Source organism: Prionailurus viverrinus, chromosome D2 (genome assembly GCF_022837055.1).
Source record: "Prionailurus viverrinus isolate Anna chromosome D2, UM_Priviv_1.0, whole genome shotgun sequence".
Lineage (NCBI taxonomy): Eukaryota > Metazoa > Chordata > Mammalia > Carnivora > Felidae > Prionailurus > Prionailurus viverrinus.
Window position 1 is genome coordinate 66,045,076 of NC_062571.1, and position 16,728 is coordinate 66,061,803.

General features: G+C 38.2%; 1 long non-coding RNA gene across 1 annotated transcript in view; it reads right to left on the reverse strand.

Annotated features, from left to right (window-relative positions):
* Window positions 1-356: 356 nt before the first annotated feature.
* Window positions 357-16,728, reverse strand: part of LOC125148437 (uncharacterized) — an 84,591-nt gene continuing 68,219 nt past the window's right edge. The window contains exon 3 of the long non-coding RNA XR_007145544.1: window positions 357-424. This is a non-coding gene — a long non-coding RNA (uncharacterized LOC125148437). The remainder of the gene's footprint in view (window positions 425-16,728) is intronic.

The following is a 16,728-nucleotide window of genomic DNA, read 5'->3' on the forward strand; positions in this document are numbered from 1 at the left end:
AAGTTTGAAAATTATCTTTCTAAACCTAGAGCCTGAGTCTTTAACCATTATGCTTTGCCACCTCTCATCTCAAAGCGTGTCTGAACTCTTTGATGCAGAGGTCTTGATACATGCAGAAGTGATTAATAAGCTTCGTGTTTTATAGTAGCATTAATGTATAGAGAATAAGACTGTCTTATTAATGCACAGAAGAAATTTTCTTAACTAAAAGTAACAAATCAGTGTCAACATAGGAAGGAAAATCCTGATGTATTTGCTATTATTGTTAATAAATATTTTAGTGCATTTTAAAATTGCTAATTACATGAAGTATTTTGGGGGTAGGGGGAGACCAAAATTACCAAGGAATTAAAACTCACCTAGCAAGGACTGGAACTTCTGCTTCTGACCTTGATTCCATAGCTGGAAATAGACTCTCCTCCTACTGTTAACAGTGAGAAAGCAGAACAAAATATGGGAAATAAATGTTTTCAGATATTGATCCACTGGCAGTATAAGACTATGGTCTCTGATAGCAGGGAAACTAATAATGTCAGTCTTACAATTATCCTGGTGAGGAATATTCTGCAAATCACTGTCTGAGGGGTCAAAAGTAACCCAGTAGAACTTGACAGATAATGGGGTGACTGGGTGGTCAGTCCATTAAGCATCCAACTCTTGGTATTGACTCAGGTAATGATCTCATGGTTCCTGGGATCAAGCCCCACTGTTATCACAGAACCAAGTTGGGATTCTCTTTTTCTTCCTCTCTCTCCACCCCTCCCCCACTCTCACTCATTCTCTCTCTCTCAAAATAAATAAACATTAAAAAAAGAGAATTTTGCAGATATAGTGAGTTGAACTCTGAGATAGAGTTTAGAATTCAGGATAGTAGAGGCAAGTAGAATTTGAGTTGCTGAATGCTAGAGATTTCTTCCTAGGGAAAGAATACCAGAAATCGACACTTGAGTCCCTCGACTTTTGGATTAAGTACTAAGAAACCTCATGTGAAAATCCATAGTGCTAGGCAAAAGATTATCAAACAGCTGCAAGCTGAACATTCCTAACTTTCACACAGGGCTGGAAGGAGTTGAGGTTCCAACTAGTCAGAGTGAGGAATCATTACTAAACATCTAGCACATTCAAGAGAAGCCCAAGTAATGTTTGTAATGTCAAATAAAGGCTACTCTATCCTAATACAACTAAAACATTAATCTTGAGAGTATGAAATGGTTCCACAAGTAATTTAATTGCATTTTAGATCAAAGTCCAATGACCTATAAACCTGGGTAGAAAATAAAATCAAACAAACTTCAGAAAACTCACAACATATGCAACCAATCAAAAATGAGTAAACAGGGGCGCCTGGGTGGCGCAGTCGGTTAAGCGTCCGACTTCAGCCAGGTCAGGATCTCGCGGTCCGTGAGTTCGAGCCCCGCATCGGGCTCTGGGCTGATGGCTCAGAGCCTGGAGCCTATTTCCGATTCTGTGTCTCCCTCTCTCTTTGCCCCTCCCCCGTTCATGCTCTGTCTCTCTCCCAAAAATAATTATTTTGTCTCTCTCCCAAAAATATTTATTTCTGTCCCAAAAATAAATAAAAAACGTTGAAAAAAATTTTTAAAAAATGAGTAAACATAAGAAGAAATTAAAAATGTCACCCATAACAAAGAGTAAAATCAATCATTAGAAACCTACTAATAATGAGAGACAGGCTTGGATATGCAGAGAAATGTTTTACCATATCTGTTATAAATATAATCAAAGAATTAAAGACAAAGTATAAATAGAATTTGAGGAAATGGGTAATTTAAAAGGTAATCTTACATAATTTCTAGAATTGAAATATATCATATCTTAAAATTAAAAAAAAAAAACAATAACATTCCCAGATTAGACAGACACAGCAGAAAAAAAAGAACAATGTACCTGACCTCATAGTTATAGAAACTATCCAAATTGAAGCAGTCAGGAAATATACATGACCAAAAATAAGCAAAGAATCTGTGACAATAGCATATTTTTCATATATGTATAATTGGAGTCCAAGAAGGAGAGGAGAGATGTGTGGGGTTAGACACAAAAAAGAAAGGAGGAGAAAGAGAAGGGGAAGAGGAGGATGAGGAGGAACAGGAAGGAAGGAAGAAGAAGAAAAGAAGGAGAAGAAAAGGAAGAAAGGATAGAAGGGCCAATTTAAAATTAATTAAAACACCATTAATCTACATAACCAAGATATTAAAATAACTTGAACCAAGAAAATCATCATAAGGAGGTCATATCATAATAAGATTAAAAAATAAAGATGAAAACTTAAAAGAAGTCTGAGGGGAAATTAAAACATTATTCACAGGGGAATGAAGATTAAAATTGCACCTGGGTAAAGTCAGGGAGAGTGGCAGAAAAAGGACTTCTGAAAGTTATTTCCTCCCTGAAGTAATGGGCATAATGGAAAAAATTGTGAAAATCAATATTTTCAGAGCTCTGGGAATTAAGCAAATGACTATAACTATCTGAGTGGTATTTATTAGAGAGAAAGAACTTTGGTAATAATAATGAACTTTATTGCATTTAACTTGCCCTATTACCATCTCTCTCTCTTTGCCTCTGCTGTAGCCTTGAGAATCAACATCCCCACAATCCAGGAGGTCAGCAGCACTGGATGGGGCAGAATGGGACTGGAGCTTCTCCTAAGCACCATTCCCAAAGAACTGCTATTTGATCTGGCTAGAAGTTCCCTATCAAACCTAACTCGTTTGTCTTTATTGGACCTGGCTCGGAGTTAAAACCACATGAACATACTTTCTCCCAGGGGTGTTTGTAAAAGAAAAAAAAAGTGTCAATTGTTTATTATCAAATAGGCTTGATATGATAAGAAAGGGGTACAGTGGGGCTCCTGATTGGCTCAGTCGGTTAAGTGTCCAACTCTTGCTTTCAGCTCAGGTCATGGTCTCACAGTTTGTGGGTTTGAGCACTGTGTCAGGCTCCACACTCGCAGTGCAGAGCCTGCTTGGGATTCTCTCTGTACCTTTCTCTCTCTGCTCCTTCCCCACTCATTCTCTCTCTCTCTCTCTCTCTCTCTCAAAATAAATGGATAAACTTAAAAAAAAAAAAGGAATGGGGCACAAAATAAGCATTCACCAAAGAATAAAAATAATACAATAAAAGAAAATGCTGGTGGGATAGATGACTAGATGTTCACAGGGGGCTGTGAAAATCTCAGACACATTTTTGGGAACTTAAAAGGCTACACACATACACAGGGATTTTTCATGCCCAGGGCTGAGCACATGTGCAGGAAAAGACCTCAAAAGTCCCTACCCTCTCACCTCTGGCTGACCTTGAGACTCTAATCAAGAAATTAAGACTCAGGCAGAGGTATAAACTTCCTGCCTAAGCATCAGAGATATGCACTAACACACATAAAGAACCCATAAGCAAAGTCTAGCAGGGTTAATTGCATTCGTCACTACTCTACTTTCCATAATGTACAGAACAACTAGATGGAAGATCAATAAGGAAAAACAAAACCGGGACCACAGTATAGACTAACTAGACCTAACAGACATGTATCTATATAACATTCTACCCAATAACAGCAGGATTCTTCAAAATAATCCATATGTCAGGTCATTTAAAAATTCAATAATTTGAAATTCAATAAATTCAATAATCTGAAATCATACAAAGTATGTTAACCAACCACAATGAAATCTAATTAGGAATCAGTAACAAAAGGGAATTTGGGAAATTCACAAATATGGGAAAATCATACAATGCACTCCTAAGTAACCAATGACTCGAAAAATGAGAACAATCAGAAAATATTTTGATATAAATGAAAGTGAAGACACAACATCCCAAAACTTATTGGATGCAGCAAAACCAGATACAGAAGAGCAAACTGAACTTAAAGCAAGGCAAAGGGAGGCAGTAATAAAGATTCAAGTGAGAATGAGGAGAATAGAGAATAGAAACACATACAGAAAATTCGTTAAACTGAAAGGTTGCTTTTGGAAAAGATCAACAACTCTACGTGGTAGGTCTATTTGAGCCTTCATTTCGTGGATGCAGAAAACAAAATCCTGAGAAGATCTACAGTTTGACCAAGGTCTTTTTGGAGAGTGTCAGAGTCAGAATCTGAACAAAGGTGGTCTGACCGCCAAACTACACAGTACCTCCTGTGACTGAGCCAAGTAACCGTGGCCATGGATTTCAGGGACGCAATGCTGAGATCAGAGATACTGGAAAGGCATGATGTCAGTAAGAGTAAATGAAGATCTACACAACTGTTCTGAGGATGGAAAGAAATTACACTCAATGGGAGGCAGGAACCATGTTTTCAACAGTCTCCCTCCTGCCTGTCCCATAAACTTGTGTTGACCGATTGGCTTCATAAATCACAAGCTGGCACCCTCCCATTGAGATTGATTTCTTTATCTTTAAATCTGTGGCTCGGGAATATCTGTTCTTAGGAAGAGAATTCCTTCCTAGTTCCATATTCAGTTACCCTGTAAGGTATCTTCTTTATAAAGAAAATGGATTCTTCTACCCCTGAGCTGACTAGATAAATTAGATTCTTCATTATATAAAAGAGTTACAAGTTGTGCAATAATTTATGCTGAAGAATTTATCCCACTAAGGCCCCCCCTGCCACACACAAAATATAATGTTCTGGCCTTTTCACAAACTTTGGGGAGGAGGGCTTCCTCTGTTTGTAGAGGCTGGGGGGCATGTCCAGATCTGCCCAAGAATAACTATTCCTGCTGTGAGCATTCTGTTTGCATTATGACTTCATTTGGTACAGCAATATAATATGTACATACCAATTTTCAGTTTCTCTAGGAACATTATTTGGTGCCCAAGCTTAGTGTAACTGTCAAAAGTGTTCATGACTCAGGAATCAAGTTACAGTTTCCTGCTTAGAGTACTCAAATCATAAAACTAAAGGCAAATAGGACTGGCTTTTTAAATTTTTTTTTGCACACATTTTTCACTCATATCCACTACCACTTCTCGCTTTCATTGAAAAAAAAAATGTTTTTCTGTTTATGTTATGGCAGAGTTTATCAGGAAATGAAGATGATAACAAATCCATTTCCTGATGATTGGGTAGCTCCATACAGGTAGTTAATATTCCTGGTAAGTGCCTCAGGATATTTAGGTTGGACAAAAATAAACTAATAGGCTGTTTAGGATAGAGGGCTATCATTTAAGCAAAACAGTCCCTATAGCCAAGGCCGTGACCTCTATAACGTTGCTGTGGATGGTTATATAAGGTTTTTTTTTTTTTTTTACACTGCACAAAAACAACAGGTTAAGGGGTGGGTAAGTGGAGACTATAAGATATTCTGTGTTCCTTTGATGAGTCCTATACTTACAGGGCAACCAGAGGGAATATCTTTATTTTAATTTGCGCAATGGTGCTGTAAGGACAAGAATAGGCTGAACGTTGCATCTCCAAATCTGTTGTTAATTTGTCGTCTTCATCCATATGTGCTGCCACAACGAAATACCACGGATTGGGTCACTTATAAACAACTGAAATATATTTCTGACAGTTGTGGAGGCTAGAAGCACAAGATCAAGGTGCCAGCATGGTAGATAGAGGGCCCTCTTCTGGGTTGAAGATTTGTATATCTTCTCTTGGCAGAAGGGGCAAAGGAGAGATGTGGGGCGTCTTTTATAAAGCCATTAATTCCCTTCACAAGGGCTCTACCCTTATGGCTTCATCCTGTCTCTCAGGCTCCACTTCCTAAAACCATCCTGGCAGATTAAGATTTCAACATGAATTTTGGGGAGGGGTGCAGACATAAATATTCAGAACATAGCATTTGTTAAAGAAGAAGTATCTTTTTACTTGCAAGTACTAAAAAGGTACGGTAAGGACAAGATGGTGGTTGGGCTTTAAATAGAACCATCAACATACTCAAGATGATCTCTCTCTCTCTCTCTCTCTCTCTCTCTCTCTCACACACACACACACACACACACACACACACACACGTGCATGCATGCACACTCATTTGTCTCTGTGTGTCAACCTCATTCTTCTCTCCTACCACAGAGCAGCTGTTTACACCTGGTTAAACCTGAAAGTGATAATAGCTTCCAAGTTTCACATCTTACAGATGCAAATAGAGAAAGTGATCTAATGATCTCCCTTGTTCCAAGATCAAAAATCTTGTGTAGGAGACTCATTCCTGAGCCAATCAAATATGACCAGAAGGTATATACAGATATTTTCTAGGGGGAAAAAAGGTCTCTAGAAACTATACAGATTGAGCTAGGGAGGAGTATTCCAAGAAGTAGATTGCTATTCTAATAAATATTAAATATCAGACACAGCAATAAGATCCAATGAGACTGCCTAAATTGGGAGAAGCCCAAATCATTGACATTCATGAATTTACCTTCATTTAAAGCAAAGGATAAAAAAGAGTAGCCTACTATACTAACTCTCCCAAAGGCATCAATAGTTCATCCCTGAAGTCACTTTGAAATCTTAATCTCAAATCTCTCTTCTCACATTTTATTCTATTTATATCCTAGTCACACACAGCTCTCACCCTCAGGGCTCAATTCATGCCTCACCTCCCTCATGAAGCTTCCCCCCAAGTATTATATCCTATCTTCTCTATATTCCCATGAACACTGACAACGGGATTCAAAAATTGCTTTCCTTAATCATATACTGTCTCTGTTGCTCATTAACTATTTTGGGCTATCATTCATCTCCCCAAAAGAACTATAAGCTCCATAAATCTTGTATAATGACGATTATTGGTACACTAACAACTAAAATCACCTTTATTCTGCCTCTTACAGGAAATAGCACTGTGCTGAGTGTACTCTTGGTAAACATATGAATAGGAACAAATTTGGGGAAGATAACATTAACACTAATTGTGCAAAGCACATTGAAGATCCTCAAAGTAAGCAGAACAGATGAGTGGCAGGGGCATAGTCTCTTTCTTGAGACATAAATGGGCTAATAAATACTGAATAATATGTTAAGGGATAAACTCAAACACCCAGTATTTGGAAAATGCTTAAACTTGGAATGAGGAATCAGAATTCTATTTTGCCTTTTCCTTATTTATGGAGTGTCTCAGAAGCAAAGGTAGTTAATAAAATTTACAGAGAAAAATAATTTATTTTCTAGAAAACTGGAGTTTCTGCATTAACACAAAATCCCAAGCGTAAGGCTTGTCAACTCAGACCATGAAAATGGCTGGCATACAAGCTCACTAATTTGGCTAACAGAAATGACCAACAATGGAATTGGGTAAAACCTTGCTTGCAAAGTGTACTTTAAAGCCACAACAAATAAAATCTGAATTAACTAAGTTAATATTCAAGGGAGAGACCTTTGTTAATGAACTAAGGGTGAACACATGCCATTTGTGAATTCTCTGTTACAATATAATTTATGCTTTAAGAGTAATTCAAAGAGACTTGTATTTGGAAAGTAAATTTTCTCTTCCATAGTTGTTTACATTATTGTTTGTTGAATTCACGTATTGAATATTTTCCCACATAGTGTATATTGCACTTGTTAAAAAATTCATTCACATTCATTCATGATCCCATCTGTAAAAAAAAACAAAAAAAAACCACAAAAAACAAAACAACAACAAAAGAAAACACAACAACAACAACAACAACAAAAACATGACCATGACTCCTTTTCAGAAGAAAACAATGTAAAGTTTAAAATGCTTCCAGATTTGCCTCAGCTCGCAGTGTAAATATGGAACACAGCGGGAGCAGAAATCCATACGTGAGATGTCTTTCTAATATCTCTAATGAACTAACTACTGGCCTGAACAGCAACACTTCCAAGTCAGTAAGATTTGAAAAAAGTAAGATTTTACTATATTTGAGTTTTTAAAGAGAAAAATATAAGCTGATGTGCCCAGAGGTGAAACAATCACCCAGACAAAAGATACCTCATCTCCTCCAGATTAATGCCATAGATGTTAGATGCAATGTTTACTAGATGTCTGCACAGAAAAGACACCTGATTTGGGCTGAGCTTGGCTGCAATTACAAGCTATTTTTTGTATCATTTACCTGGTTTACTTGAAAATGCATATAGATAATAGACACATATTGTCTGTCTCTCTCCTTTCTGAAATGATAGAATCACACACTTGTAACCAAATGGATAAACGGGTGAAGTTTGGGGCTTACACTGCAGAATCCTCCCTCCTTACCCTTTCATGTACACCATGTTTGCAGAGGGATGTTTATGAAAGAAATTGGATTCACTGTTTGCATACAGAAATATATTTAGCTGGTGGCTGTAAGCGTAGGTCCAATTAACTCTTTTAACAATATGGGTGAAATGAGGTTATTGGATTATGTTTGTAGCCAATTATAATTGTTTTGGTTGAATACTCCCTCTTGTAACCTTATTTACAGTTAAGAAAACAGCGTTGAAAAATATTTCTTAGCATGGAAGAAAAAAAGCCTAGGGAAAAATTGAAAGAATAATTTCTTTTCTCTAGATCATGAAACATGACCTCTTATTTATGTTTGGGCACAAAGGAAAGCCTACTTTTTCAGAAGTAAAAATAAAAATGCCAGACATGAAACATTTTGAATACATGTCATTATCTTCATTATCATCATTATCTCTATCTCATCATAAAAAGGAATGTCATAGATGGGAAACAGTGCGATTCAAAGCGAGGAACACAAGACTGGGACCAAGTCGACCTCAGTTCTAATGTTAGCCCTGCAGCTAGTGAGCCACAACCTCTCTGAATTTAATGTCCTTCATCTAGAAAGTACAAATAATAAGACTGTTATCACAATGATCAAATGAGGAAATGTTCATGATGTGCTTTAAAAACCAAAAATCATAAGGCATTGGTTGTGAAAAGAGTATTGAATAATAGGTATTTCCTCTAAAGTTATTTTAAACTATGGTGCCAAGAGATTTTATTCCATGTATTAAAATTATCCTGGGGCACCTGGGTGGCTCAGTCAGTTAAGCTCAGTCAGTTGAGCATCCTACTTCGTTCGGCTCAGGTCATGATCTCACAGTTCATGAGTTCGAGCCCCACATCGGGCTGTGTGCTGACAGCTCAGAGCCTGGAGCCTGTTTCTGCTTTGGATTCTGTGTCTCCCTCTCTCTCTGCCCCTCCCCTGCTCATATTCTCTCTCTGTCTCTCTGTCTCTGTCCCTGTCTCTCTCTCTCTCTCTCAAGAAATAAATAAACACTAAAGAAAAATGTAAAAATTATCCCTAGGGTAATACTAAGACAATTTTTGTCAACTCATCACCCTCTTTCCTTACCTATTGCAAATATCTTGTGAATGGGATTTCCTAAAGGCATGAGAAAGTCCATGCTACTTGACTGGAAAAGCAAAATCACTGGAATGAATGGATCACCATGAGAAGAACAAGTGACTCTTTAAAAAACTAGAATCAAATGTCCAAGACCTGGCAAGTAAGTGACTAGTAATCTCAGAATCTGTTAAAAAATGTAGGTTTCATTATTTTATGGGTATGATGAGGTCAACACATCAGGAGACAATGGCACTTAACAAATAATTTGTTATTCAGAGTTCCCAAAAAGAAGGGGCATGCCACACCTCCTGGGGCCACAGGGGAACCAATGGGGTCAGTGCAGAGGCAGAGGGATCACTCTTGGGAATGAATACAGTCTGTAGAACTAGTCCCCAACCCAGCTCTCCCACAGAGAAACCCAGGTTAGAAACTACAGATTATTCAGTGGCACCTGGATGGCTCAGTCAGTTAAGCATCTGACTTCAGCTCATGAGTTCCAGCCCTGCATCGGGCTCCGTGCTGACAGCTCAGAGCCTCCATGCTGACAGCTCTGCCCCTTCCCCACTTGCACTCCCTCCCCTCACCTCTCTCTCTCTCTTTTTCCCTCTCTCTCTCTTAACATTCAATAAACATTAAAAAAAAAAGTAAAGATTATTCAGAGCAAACCCATAGCCACTATTAGCGGAAACTTCAAGGAGAAGTTATACTGGCAGTGAGGCAATAACATCTTTTATTTAAATACAGAAAACACTGATAAGTCTTTTCCATAGAGCTAGTTAAGTCTACGTATCCATGTATGCATGTATGTATTGCCCTGTAAGTAGAAATGGTGGTTACATGGCATTTGACAAGAACTGATTTACCTATAATTTATCTATATTAATCATAAAGGGTATATTAATAAGAATCAGGATAGCTAAGTATCTGGCTCTTACAGTTTCATGAGGAATATTTATAAAAGGACTATTTCAGAAAGTATGTAGTTCTACGTATGTGCATCACTTCACGACCTGCCATAGTTCCCGGAGGGAGTGGCCCAATTTACCTTGTCACACATCCATAGTCTCATAGCTAATAAGTGGCTAAGTGAATATTTAAACCTCAGCAGTCTGTTTACAGGGTCTGTGCAGGGAATCTCCAGTCCACACTGTATTGTTCCATCTGATCTTCATATCAACCCAATTATTCTCTCTGGTATTTGGGTGTTGTATGATTTATCATACAAATGGGGACACTTCTGAGAGCAAAACTGAGCAGTATTAAAAACTATGTTGGAAAAACAACCATAAAAAGAGATGCCTTATTTGAACAAGGACTAAGTTCTCCTGATTATTACTGATGTGCAATCTGAGGCCTGGAGATGCTTGGTTCATTGGTGCCAGAGCCGGGACCAACCAGGTTTCCACGGTCCTCATAAGGGCCACCCCACCTCACTTCTATGGTGTCCTGCCTCCCCTTTCCCAGCTGACACTGGTATTCACAAAACACAAACCCAAACTGCCATAAGGAGAAAGCTAATCTACACCTTCAATTAAATAGTTGATGAAGAAGTGAGGCCAAGAAGGTAAAGGGATGAGGACAGATTTCTTGACTTAAGAAAAGGAAACAGCCTGTTGCAAAGACAAGAATCTCCTTTTGGCTCTAGGTCACTGTTCACATTCAGGCCTGTATTTGTAGTATCTACTCCTGACACCATATTCCTAGGAATAGACAAATCAGACAACTGACCATGACATTGCTGGTGTCCTCTCTGTTAACTCTGGTGCTTGGCAGGTGACCTAGCAGAAGAAATGCACCATGTCACATCTCAGTGCTTGTCGCTTGGAGGGAACTGAGGATTTGAACATTCAGAAGGACCACTCATCTCTGTGCATGGGACAGTGGTAAAATGGCACGGGTCTGTGGCCAACATCTTGTGACATTCACAGAGTCTCTGACACAGAAGAACAGGGTGATAAGAACGTTACATCTCCAACATCAGTGGAAAAGACTGTGCTTTGTCACTTGTGTGTGCCAATATGGCATTGTTGGCAGGCCAAAGGATCTGGGAATTGTCTTTAAGATCAAAATGTCAAGGTCTACTTCTTAATACCAGTATAATCATTAATAGAATGGATTTGGAAATAGCGTAACCTGGATTTGTAGCCTCACTTTGACACTTACTAGTGGTGTGACCATCAATGACTTATTTAAAATTTCAAATCCTCATCAAAAAATGGGGATAATGACTGTTCATATTTCATAGGACTATTTGAGGATTAAGTGGTATAAAGCATGCAAAGTACTTCAAATAGAACTTTGGTTATTTTTATTAATACTTTTTAAGTTCAGTATAAATTTTAGGTGAACCCAGGGAACATTTTTCAGGAGCTGAATAAAACAACAATATACATTTTTTTAGTCTTAAGGAACAGGATGTTTTAGTTTTATTTTTCAATGGTTTAGAGAGGGTATCAATCTTTTCTGACATTCTGTCAGACTTAATTGTCAGAGCATGCACATAACAAAGGCATGGAAATCAAGGGAGAACAATGTCTGTCTCTCTCACAAACACAGACACACAAACAGACACACAATGTTTTTTTCAGAAAGATTTTACAGGAATTTGGAGACATATCTTTTTACCCTTAAAATACATCAAAGTATATTCTTAAAACAAGGACATTCTATCACATAACCAAAGTACAACTGGCCCAATAATGAAATGTAATGTTATATAATAATATTATGCAACCCATAGTCTGTATTCAAATGTCTCCAATTTCTGGAATAGTTATCTTTATAACTTTATTTATATGTTTGCTTCCTAGTCTAGTATATAAGGCAGGATCACAAACAGCATTTAGTGGCATGGCTCTTTAGTCTCATTTATTCTGTAAAATTCTTCAATCTATTCTCATCTTCCATTAACTTGACATTTTTTTGATTAGTCTAGTTCTTTTGTAGAATATCCATGAATTTGTGCTTGTCTGATGCTTCACTCATAAATAGATTTGTATTATGCATTTTTGGCAATAAAACTATATTGGCAAAGCCTCAGGTGGGTCTCTCTTGGTCTGTATCACGTGGCCCTGTTGCACTGCAGCCACACCTCTCCCATCCCTCTCTCTAAACTCTGCACTCCTGCCATATTGAGCTATTTCATGCTTTTCACCGTATCAGAGCCTCTGTGTCATATGCCTCTGCATAGAACACTTTCCTCTGCCTGCCCCTTTGTCATCTCTCATTCTCCATCATTCTTCTTTCTGATCTGAGCTCCAAGGTCTCTCCTTCCCCAGAGAACATCTCCTTAGACAAGGTTACATTCCCACCCCCACCCCTCTTTCCCTATGGCACTTATGTCTTTTGTAATTGTGTGTCTATGTCCACTTTGGGTCTGTGAGCTCCCTGAGGAGACGGGGTACTGTGCCACACAACCTTCTATCCCCCCATTTAGGCTATTGCTCAAGATACAGAAGGCACAATGGATATGTGTTACATAAATAAGTTATACTTTTACTCCTTTATTGCTTCTGTAATTTCTGATTGACTGGGGTGCTTCACACTGTCTATCACATGGAGCTATTCCTTTTAATAGGTGTTAACAGAAAATAAATTACTATCGATGTAGTTGTTACTTATAAGACTGGACCTTAAGCCCAGCACCATGCTAACAGGGTTTAAGGACAGCCAACTGTAGGAAAAAATTCCAAGAAGTAAACCAATTATTACCATATGCTTTGTCTAATATTGTATCTGTTTTTTCTGCCTTAGATTTTAAGGACATCTATATCTTTGAGGCACAATGGTTGTTTGCCCACAAATTATTGGTTAAGCTAATAGTTTGGTTAAAAATGCAAGCAAAACTAGGGTCAGAGAGGTGATGAACTTACATAAAGTAAAACAAAAAGAATAAAGGAAAGAAAAGAATAAATTTTAAAAGTTAAAAGATTGAGCTCATTCAACAGTCTAAACACATTACTGCAGCTTGCATATATTTATGATCAATAATTTATTCAATGATATGGCAGAATTCAGCTAAATTATCTTCTAGAGACAACCAACTAGCCCACCCCAGAGACAATCCTCTCCTCAGGAAGAGGTTCTGCAACAAGGTAGACCCTGGATGCTCCTTTGTTTCACCTGGATCCAGAATCTTCCCGTCTGCCTGCTCCTCAAGCTCTGAGGGGAATTTTAGATTGATGTCAGTGATTTCATTAAGCTTCCTTGGACATGTCAACATAGAAATTGTCCTTGAAAACACAGCTCCACATGCTGTGGAGAATTTGCTGAGGAACGCCTTTCTATATATAATTATAACACAGCTCTGGTGCTGTGAATGTAGCATCTGTTAGCTGCTTCCCATTGGGTGGACGGCTGATCATGGGGCCAGGGGAGAGACTATGGTGTGGCAGAGTGTAGGAAATAAAAAAGAAAAATACTACTGTTCAGTGTAGACCTCTGTGCAGATCAAGAGGCAGCTAGACCATGAAGTCCAATAGGAACTAGGGGTCCATGCCGGATGCTTAGGATTGAGCACAGAACTGGGTTTCTACATTTAATAATGTTAAGTTGAATTAATTAATTCCCTGTCTTGGTTTTGACTCTATAAGAGAGAGGTACTGGCCCTGAAAAAAACTGTCATGTGTAGATACCTGGTAATGTCTTACTACCTGCTCTTTAGCTTGTGGAATACCAACTTTAACCAAAGTACTGTTTAATGTCACCGTATTACCGATGTGGCCATTTTATTGTCAGTGATAAAGCTGAAAATCTCTCAACAAATCACATTACTTTGGGGTTGACAATTGTATTATACAAAAATCCTCTAAAAGCCTTGGTGGTCCAATCGATGCTGACAAACCAAAACAGGAATAACCTAAGTAGTCTGTGGGCACTCAGGGAAGTGACAGTCTCATCACGAGACAGTTACTGCAGGAAGAGAAAAACAAAATCAAAGCAGAGGCCAAAGCTGCCATTTCGCTTGTGCAAAATGAACTTTTATTGCTCTGAATATAAAAAGTGATTCTAATGGTTGCCTTTTTTAAAAAGTAGTAATTTAAGCTCTCAGAGAAGAAGGAACTTATGTATAAACAGAAGCTGTACCAACTTTAAACCATGTTATGAACACATGAAAGAAAATTAGAATGGAGGTTAAATCTATGTGTATCCTGGATTGCATCTTTTCCATTGACCCACAGCAATTGCAAGGACAATGTTTTGATTCAGTCCTAGTCCCTCACAGAGGTAACCTAGTCGGGGAGTAGGGGATGTCTACCTGAAAATGTGACATTTAAATTTGTATTTAGAAGATGAACACAAGGTAGTAGCTTAGAAAAAAAGGGGAATGAGAAGAGAAAGAGAGAGACGGGGGGTGGGGAGAGGGAGAGAGAGAGAGAGAGAGAGAGAAAGGAAATGGGGGATGAGCCCAGGCTCAGGGAACTGAATGTTCTTTGGCTGTATTGAGTAAAACCAAAGACCAAAGGGTGAACTGTGGGAACTCCTTGTTCCATTAAAGTGGCCATAGGGAAAACTGACCTCTTCATAGCTTTCTCCACACAAGGAAAACTCCCTACAAACTCCTTTGGCTTCCAGTGTGTTCAACTTACACTACTTATGGAAGATTCATTTCTCTAATTCCCCTTTGCATGCTGGCTGGAACTTCCTCTCACTTTCTTCCCATTGATTGTGACCACTCTTAATGCTAAGTACTTACTTAGTCCCTTGATATCTTTCTCTTTCTCTCCCCACTAATTCCGCCACAAGTGCCCATCGATGTTTGCATCTTCCTGAGATTCATCCCATGATTTCCCATTGCCTCATTATTTAATATTTAGGGTGAGCTTATGATTTATCAGCAAAAGTAGGAAACATGAGAGTGCATGACTACTACTATTATTCCAAGGAAACAGATGTAAGCCATTATTGTCTCTGGGAAAACTTAAATGTATGGTCACCCCCCTTTCATTGAAAAGACATATATACACAGGTATACACGCGTGCACACACACATATAAATGTAGCAACTTTTTACTATGATCTCTGGACTTTTCATTAACCATTTAATAGACGGTTGACTTGAGCCTCAATCTAAAATGTCATGTCCTAGAGACTAGAGACCCTGTATTATGTCTTTCATTTTCCAATCACTGCTTAACCCTCTGTTAGCAGGTATACAGCAGGTACATAATGAACACCTAGAATGTAATTTTAAAACAAAATAAATTATTCATGGCTGATTACTATACAATAGTCATTCTTGACCTTAATTGCTCATTGGAATAACCTGAAAAATTGCATACACACACACACACATGCCTCAGTCCCATCTCCAAAAGTCAGGTATTCTGATTTAATTTGTCATGGGTTTGGCTTGGGTGTCAGGGCTTTTAAACACTGCCAGGTGATTCTGATGTCCAGCCAACATTGTAGACAAGCCCCAGGGAGGTCATTTGTGAAGCACTGTGGTGATGAAAACACATACTTTGTGAATGAAGAGGCCAGGAAAGAACAGCCCTACAGAATCATAGAATACTAGACCTAGAAACCATGTCAGGATTGAAGCATTATTATTAAGCACTCAGACTTTAAGCCAGATTGATTCAGATTCAAGTTACCTAAATAGGATAGATTCTGCTGGACCCAGTAACAAGGAAACAGTAATCTGATTTACTTCTCATAGAAAACATTAAAAGGTATTAAATTAGCATAGATTGCCTCCAGCTATTTTAATTTAAAATATGCTCGCTTGTGGTCAGGCATAAATCCAAAATTGCTCTGAAAACATGATCATCAAATTCCTATACTTCTAGTAAATCACTCCATTCCCCCTGTGGAGGTATGACTTTCATCCAGATGACAGAACAAGGCAGTGTAGGAAGATGGTTTCTTTCATTGTCTGCCAATTGTGGAGACTGTAAAGCAAACAACAGAGGTTGAAGTTCTTGTTTATTGCTTAAATCCAAATCCCTTGATGTTCAACTTACTGATCTGATTCTTGCTCTTCCCTCTAATGGTACCCTGACATCTCTTCCCCATATATATTCCAGTCATTCAGAATTGCTATACTGTGCTTCTTTTTGCTTCTGCCAATGAGATCTTACTTAACTGTATCCTAATCATCCTTGACTTAAGGAGACAGGGGTATCAATGAAAATATGTTTCTCTTCATATTGTCATTTTTGTTGTCCACATCTCTTTATCCCATAGAATGTGAGACTTGCAAGGGCAAAGAGCATGATTAATGTTCCTTTATATAGCTCCAAGGATGAGCAGAGAACTGGTCTCTAGTAAGTTCTCAAAAGGGTTGAACCAGTGAAAGAAAGAAAACATATTGATTATACAATGTTAATGGTCAGCAAAACACAAAATTGGATCATTCACATCTATGAGAAAAATGTCTCCTTGTTGATGATGAAAAGGAAAAGATCTCATACAGAAATAGAAAAAAAAAGTTGATACTTTTATTTTGTTATT